General features: G+C 34.2%; 1 long non-coding RNA gene across 1 annotated transcript; it reads left to right on the top strand.

The window, feature by feature from the left end:
- Positions 1-1,411: 1,411 nt before the first annotated feature.
- On the top strand, positions 1,412-5,087 carry LOC137029063 (uncharacterized). The gene is made up of 7 exons (XR_010896256.1): positions 1,412-1,479; positions 2,150-2,205; positions 2,454-2,541; positions 3,049-3,113; positions 3,228-3,381; positions 4,462-4,538; positions 4,691-5,087. It is a non-coding gene; the product is annotated as an uncharacterized lncRNA (long non-coding RNA).
- The last annotated feature ends 3,510 nt before the right edge of the window (positions 5,088-8,597 follow it).

The raw sequence follows: 8,597 nt of genomic DNA, 5'->3' as shown, positions 1-8,597 counted from the left end.
TATGCAGTACTGGATTAATAAATACCCCAGTGCCTCTATTATTTTGGGTGGGGATTTTAATATAGTATTTAACAGTGATTTGGATAGATTTCCTTCTAAAACTTCTTCTGTTAGTCCAATTATGGATGCTTTTATGACACGATTTAATGTTGTTGATATATGGAGAGTAACATATCCACAGCAGAGACTCTATACCTGGAGCAGCAAGGACCATTTTAAGCAGTCTTGAATAGATTATTGGCTTATTTCCCAAAGCCTAGCAAACAGTTGTGGCTCAGTCAGCATCCATGCTACTCCTCTTACAGACCACAGTGCTATCTCTCTTAGGTTAGTTTTTCAGCGTCCCTCGATTTCAAATCAATTCCTTCTTATTGGAAACTGAACAACTCTCTGCTCATGTATAAAGATGTTAAAAAGAATATTGCATCATTGATTGAACAGCACTGGAGGAGAGCATTAGTGTTAGATTCATATTGTTGCCAATGGGTGCTCTTGAAGTTCGAAATCAGTAAATATCTCAGAAAATTCGGTAGTAATTTAACTAAACTTAAAAAAGCAGTAAAAAACAAGGTGTCTAAAATCGCAATACTTTCTTCCAAATCCCCAGATCTGCTCTCTGAATCTGATAAGCTTGAGTATGCTGAACTGCAATGTAAGTTAGATGATCTGTACACATGTAGATCACAGGGTGCTTATATAAGATCTAGACAAAAATGGATAGAGGATGGAGAATGTAACACAGCTTTTTTTTTTTTTTTCAGATTAGAAAAGAGTTGTTTAAAAACCTCATTAATTGAATCTCTGAAAATATTAATGAGGTTAGTATTAACAGTGACTAATAACCCACAAGAAATTGCACATTTCTGTGCTAATTTTTACAGTACACTCTAAAAAAAAATGGTTCTTCAGCGGTTCTTCAGCGGTTCTTTGGGGTGGTTAAGGTGCTATATAGCACCGCTACCTTATAAAGAACCAGTAAAGCACCTGTATGGTTCTTCAGCGGTTCTTCAGTGGTTCTTCAGCGGTTCCTTGCTGTGGTTAAGGTGCTATATAGCACCACTGCCATACAAAGAACCTGTTAAGCCTCTGTATAGTTCTTTAAAGGTTCTCTAACTCTCTTATTCTCTTAGTTTAGTTGGGGAAAGGATTAAAAACAACATTAAATTACAGTGTATTTTCTAAACATAACCTGGTTCTCAACCTTTTTGTCCCCAAGCCCCTCTACACTGTTAGTGAATATGGGTGTAAATTGGATTGCTATAACTATTTGAGTCTGATTACTTCGTCTTTCTGCGAATTGCTCTCAATATTATAGTAGGCTACACTCAACTGCTCAAATATCTCACTTTCAGCCAAAGGATAATTTCTCTTTAAGGACCCCGTGACAGACGGTTTTTTTCTGACGTCATGACTCACGAGACTTTCTGGAGTTTTCTGCTCGGCCGCCATTTTCTTTCCCCTGGACTCGGATGAAATAAGGTAGGTTGGAAATGTTTTAATTAATATACTCGAAAATGCAAAGGTTGAACATGTGTTTTAGCGGTTTAGAGTTAATTAGCGTTGTTTGTGAACATGAATACTAACGAAATCGTAACTAACCGAATTTTTGAATTTTCGCGGCCTGCAGTAACGTTATAAAGGTTAGCGCTAATTGAATATTTCTATTCTATACAAGATGTTGCATTACTTGTTTTATTCTATAGAAATGTATTGTTGTAGTGTTTGGACCATGTAAATATGTCTCTAAATAATTTTTAAAAGAAACGTCTCCTTTACCGTGTAAGCAGCGCGTGCTATTTGAAATGATGCGGGCAGGAAGTGCGTGGGGAGCGGGAGAGACGCTCGAGTCGAGGCTGAGGGGATCCTCGCATTACAATTATTGAGTTTAGGTTTTTAAAGTAATGTTTGTCAGTTCTTTTAGTTGTCTTTTTTTCACGTTAGCTCTGATTTGTTCGACCAAAATGACGAATAAAGTGTGTGAGTAAAGACATATTTAAGGCTTAACGTTACTTCATTTGACTAGCGCGAGGTGTTTTTTTTTTAGTAGAATGAAATGGCTGAGTATTTACACTACTAATTAATTACTTGTACTGCAGCAAACAAGTTTTTTTTTTCCATTTATAAACACTGATTCCCCTCTCCCTTTTAGGATCTAAAGCTCCTCAATGTTTGACGACTAAGGACACTTTGCAATAACTTTACATGGTAAGTAATTTCTATAAAAACGGCTATAATTGTTAATAGATAATATGAATTACCAATGTTTGACATGTTTGAATAAAATCCATCTAATGTGGTCTATTGACTTGAATGTCATCCTCATTAACAAACTTTAGACTAAGAATTATCCATTCCAAAACATTCATCAACTCCCTCTTATGCCATCTCAAATGCATGCGACTTTTTTTCTTGTTGTTTTGTATTAATTTTTTTTTTTTTTTTTTTTTTGACAGTAGCCATTGACATTAAATTAATCACAGTTCCAGCTAAAAATCTTTACTGTTCTACTGAAGAAAAAAAGTCAACTTGGTTGGCCTGATGGTAAGTAAATTAACAGCTAGCTTTCATTTTTCGTGAAATATCCCTTTAATCAAGAATGATTAAATATATTAGGGTGTAAAGCTAATTTATTAATTGATGCATGTCTTATTTTCAGACTTATAATTATATATTATAAATTCATAATTTTAAATGAAACCAATGACTGATTCAGATGCATTTCTTAATTGCAAATCTGTAGTATTTTAGCACTGACGAAGGCCTGTGTGCTGAAACGCATTGGAAAAATAAAGAATTGATTTTTTTTTTTTAGCTCCTTTGTATTTATTTATTTATTTATTTATTTATTTGTTTGATCCCTCAACGCCACAAGTGTTGCTGGTATTGTCCATAAATATATTAATTGCAAATTTGGCCAGTCATTAATATGAATTATTTTCTTTTTCTTGTCCTTTGCTATTGCATATCTGCAAAAATTTGATTTCCTATTACAGATTATTGTGCTTTTTTTTTTAATTAAGAAAATTAATCACAATTGCTTTATCACAGGCTGAAAACATTCACCTGAGAGAAAGTCCTGAAGACCTCATCAAGGAGTACTTTCTGAGTTGAACGTAAGAATATTCTATTTTGGTTTATTTTCAGAAAAATAAGTCTAAATTTGTGTATTTTGTAGTTATGCTAGCAAAAGGTGACCGAATTTGTTTTTTTTTTATGTTTACTATTAGGATAACCAGACAGATGATTGAGGAGCAGCTCACCATGGCGATGTTCATTATTTGGAAGGAGGGGGAGAACTTCATGAACCATCTGCTGACATTGAGGGAGTTAAAGTTTTGAATCAACTTACTTCAGTTACATCAGCTTGTGCCCTGCTTCTAGGTATGACATACATCATCAACCTGGCTTGTCCGAAACCCCTTTGATTTACTTTGTATGTATATGTTAGAGCTGCACAATTTATCGTAGAAAGGTCGCAATCTCGATTCAAACACCCACGCGATCCTACTTTATTAATGACAATGATTCGCCTGCGTCTGTTAAACCTTTGACAAAAATCCTACCGGAACATTCGGTGTTCATGCTGCCACTGATCCAGAAACAGCAGTTTTGAACCACACTGTAGTTATTCAAGGATTTGGTTATTTGATTTCTTTCACAAATATTAAAATTATCACATAAGTAATAAGACAAAAGTTTACAGTTAGGATATAAACACTGGACATCAGATAGTGATCAAAATAGAGAAAATCGAAACTAACATGGTGCTTCAAATAACTGTTGTATATAAATTACCTTGTTAAGCCACTAGGTGGCAACCAGTGACATTGTCATTGAATCATTCATTCAATAGATTGGATAAGGTTAAACCCTGATTCATCCAGTAGTGAAACAAGTATTTATTAATGAGCCATTAATATATTCAAAACCATTTTTTAAAAATAATTCATTCAAATTAAACATTTTCCGGCAATTAGAGTCCAGCTATTAATATTTTGCTAGAACTAGTAAAATAAATGTTATTTTTAGTTGTCTATTTAGAATCGTGGGAGAATTGCGATCTCTATTTGAAACCAAAATATCATGATTCTCATTTCATCCAGAATCCTGCAGCTCTAGTGTGTGTCTCGTACAAATGTGAAGTTGTATGAATATCCAGTTGTGTTGTTTGAGAATTGCTTTGATTTGTGCAAGGGTAATCACCTTTAAAGGATTAGTTTACCCAAAAATGAAAATTCTGTCATTAATTACTCACCCTCATCATTGGAGGAACAGAAACCTCTCAGACTTCATCAAAAAGATCTTAATTTGTTTTGAGTTCAGAAAAAGCATACGCATAAAATACGAAGTATACTTTGGGCTTTACACACAGTAATGAATGTTTAAAAAGCAAAACAAAAAAGTATTGGGTAAAAGCATCCCCCGTGTTATGTTAACCTAATGATGTTATTTTGTTGAAAGGCCTACAGTTGGAAGCAGCTGTTCTCCTCTTGCCTGCACTGTTCAAGGTGGACCTGGGGTTGCTGTTTGACATTGAGGTGAGCCATGAACAGGTGACTACAGTGTGTGAAGCACAATCTAATCAAAGCACGAAGTACTTATTGCACATTTTGTTATAATTTAGCTTATAAGGTTTGCCTTTCAAATAAATATGTGAAGATGGTTAATGCTATTATCCCCTCTTCTCCAGGGCCATGCTCAGACCAGCCCTCCTGTCGTCCCAACACCTAAGATAGTGCCTAAAGCCTGCAGGAGGATCATCTCATGCAGTATGACCACATTTTGTTCACGTTGGATGGCCAGTTAATCACAGAGTAGAGTGAGGACATCTTGATGGCACTGGGCCTCCTCCTGTGTGTATATTTTGCGTTTGGAATCGAATCCAATCCAGTGCCCTAAAGGACTGAAAAAGACACTGACCTTTTTGAAGTATGTTGTTTTGAAATTGAAGGATGCAGTCGGACTTCCTGTCACTGTAAAATGAGTGTACAACTCAATCTGTGAGTAGACTTTTGGAGTCAATACTCTCTCTTGCTCCCTTTCTTATGGTTTAAGTTCCAGTTTCTATATTTTTTTTGAAATCCCGAAGGACAAAAAGAAACTGCAGGACTTCAGAGCATAACTCAGTATGTAAAAACAGGACTATTGTCTTCAAAAATGTACATATTTCAAGCTTGTTGCATTATTTTGTATAAAAGGGGAGTATAATGTGAGTTTATTTGCTGCTGAAAGAAATAAATTAAAAGGTTTTGAAAGTGTAATGTATTTTGTTTTTCAGTAAGCATTTAGTACATGATTTTGAATCTTTGAAGTCATGATTTGGTAAGAAATTATTAATTATCGTTCATAAAAGTGTAATTTAGAAGCATATTGACTCATCTACAGTAGTACCTGGCATGATAACGGGCCCTGCTAGCTCAAAAAACAATATATGGCACCTCTAATTTGACAAATGTGCTAGAAAACTATAAGAATAGGTGCTATATAGCACCAGAAAAGGTTCCCCTATCATAACGAGCCAAAGAACCACTGCTGGTGCTATATGGCACCTCTTATGGTTCTATATAGCACCATACGACAAGGTGCCATATAGCACCTTTAAAGATAGGTGCTATATAGCACCAAAAAAGGTTCCGCTATGATTACGAGCCAAAGAACCATTTTTGGTGCTATATAGCACCATTTTTCTTTAGAGTGTAATCTTACCATCAAAATTATTCAGAAGAGGCAGCTTGTACTTTTCTTGAGTCCGTTAGAAATTGCAAGACTATTTCAGGTTATGACAGAGACCTCTGCGATAGCAAAATTACTTTATTAGAAGTTAATAACTCTTATAACTATTATAGAACTTAAAAATATTGCTTACCGCAGAGTTCTATAAACAGTTTTCTAAAGAATTATCCCCCTTTTTACTTAAGGTCTTTGAAGAAAGCATACAGAATGAGACTCTCCCCCCAACTCTCACTCAAGGTTTAATTACTTAAATTCCCAAACCCAAGAAAGATTTACTTTTAATTGACAACTGGCGTCCTGTATCTCTGCTCAACAATGATTATAAAATCTTAGCTATTATATTTGCTAAAAGACTAAAATCTGTACTAAATTCTGCAATAGATGAATCACAATCTGATTTTATGAATAAAATACATATTGTTAATACTATAAGATTGGTTCTTGATTTATTAGATTATGCAGAATTGATACAGAAGGACAGCTTCATCCGTTTTTTAGATTTCTATAAGGCGTTTGATTCTTTAGAGCACCAATTTATTATAAAGTCGTTACATAGATTTGGATTTGGTGATATGTTTTGAAAAGTAATTAAGACCCTTTACAATAATGGAAGCTGTTCGATTAAATTAAAGAATGGCACTTCCCCAAAATGTAGTTTATCTAAAGGAGTCAGACAAGGATGTACCATTTCTCCCTATTTATTTCTACTTTGTGTGCAGCTACTCTCAACGTTTATTTGTGAAAGTGGTATTAAGGGTATAGCAGATCGGGAAGTTATTATTAGCCAATTAACTGATGACACCACCTTATTTATAAGAGATGCTTCCCAAATCCCTACAGCAATTGAGTATATAAATCTGTTCTCTAAAGCTTCAGGACTTAATCTAAACATAAGTAAATTTGAGTTAATGTCTATTAAAGATTGTATCCTCATTTTATAATATTCCAGTTAGATCTGAAGTTGCATATTTAGGCATTGTGATTACTAAAAATCAAGATAGAAGTACCTTGAACTTTGATCCTGTTATAATAAAAGTCCAAAGAAGATTTAACGCATGGTTGCAGAGAGACTTGACCTTGAGAGGAAGAGTATTGCTAGCTAAGGCTGAGGGCAGCTCCAGGTTTTCATATGCTGCACTCTCTCTGTATGTAGACAACTAAATATGTAGGTCAGTTGATTAAACCCTCTTCAATTTTATTTGGAAAAACAAAATACATTATGTTAAGAAGTCTGTAATAATGAATACGTATGAGTATAGTGGGTTGAATTTTCTTGATTTCTGGTCTCTGAACAGTACTTTCAAAATTAATTGGATCAGACAGTTTTTGTGTAATCCAAATTCAATTTTGGAATTTAATCCGTAATTACTTCTTTTCCAAATTAGGTGGTGTCCCTTTCCTATTGATCTGTAATTATAATATTGAGAGAATCCCTTACAACGTATCCAAGTTCCATAAGCAAGCATTACTTGCATGGTCATTAATTTTTAAGCACAACTTTTCCCCTCACCGGTACTTTATTTGGAACAACCGAGATATTGTATATAAGAATAAGTCTTTGTTTTTTTAGTAATTGGTTTGAGCAAAAACATTTTAACTGTTTCTCAGTTATTCAATTCAGAAGGTCTTATTTTAAATTATGAAGAATTTTTATGTAAATTCAATTTTCCAGTAACTTCCAGGTAATTTTCCATTGTAATGGATGCTGTTCCTAAAGGAGTCGTCATGCTTCTAAGGGAGCCTGTTAGATCATCCAACACCTTACCTGTTTCTTTGGACTCATTTGAACTCCAAAATGAGCAAAATCTCACATTCACCACAGTAAATTCACTTGCCAAAATCCTTTATTCATTGTCTTTAGAAGGGAGGTCCAGCAGTACATCCAAAATATTTAATCATCCAAGAATCTTAAAGCACTTAAAACAATAAACTTGTTTCAAGTTTTTAATTTATTTCATTAAAGTTTTCTTTTATGTTCTGTTTTTCTTTATATATGTATGCAAATATTGGCTATAAAATACATAGTGCATGCTATGTATAGGCCTTATGTGTGTATGTATAAATGATGCTTTGCCTTTATTATCATTTCATTGTATGTAACTTTTACATTTTTGATATGTACTTGTATTTTTAATACATTGGCATTTATATATATATATATATATATATATATATATATATATAGGAAGAGACAGCTACATAATATGAATCTTGAGTGAACGATTTCTTAGTCCTTAGTCCATCCACACATGAAAACTGATTAAAAAAAAAAATAATAATAATGTTCAAATTTTAAAATTTAAATAACATTTTGTCAAAACCTCAAGTAAATTACATGCTATTTTGTTTAGTTTTCTGTTCAGAATCATGGAGAATTGTGATCTCTATTTGAAAAGAAAAAAAAAAAAAAAAAATATGATTCTCAATTCATCCAGAATTATGCAGCTCTATTCTTATGTGAGACTTGTTTTTCCCATGACACAAAGTGACAGGCAAATGCTAATTTTGAGCCCTGACATGTTATTAACATAATTTACAGGTTCCTATTAAAAAGTGCTCACCTTGGTTGACATTCATTCGAAGTTTTTGTTGAAGAGGCAGCATCTCTGTCACTGTCGGCATCCTCTTTGACGGGGGTGGCGGACAGAGTGGCGTGGTGGAGGTGGTGGGGGGATATTTCAAGGGAAGCCGCCATCTCGGTCCTGACCGTCTTTAATGTGTAATGCGATTGGATTAGCTACTCATGTGCTGGACTTTCATGATTTTGGCTAATGCAGGACACTACTGAATGATGGGCATTTAGTAGTGGGTACACACAATGCCGACCGATAAAGAAGTGGATATACATCACCAGTGTGAACACG

The sequence above is a fragment of the Chanodichthys erythropterus genome, chromosome 10 (genome assembly GCF_024489055.1).
Source record: "Chanodichthys erythropterus isolate Z2021 chromosome 10, ASM2448905v1, whole genome shotgun sequence".
Lineage (NCBI taxonomy): Eukaryota > Metazoa > Chordata > Actinopteri > Cypriniformes > Xenocyprididae > Chanodichthys > Chanodichthys erythropterus.
The sequence above is the reverse complement of the archived record's forward strand: the minus strand, read 5'-3'. Positions and strand labels throughout refer to the sequence as shown.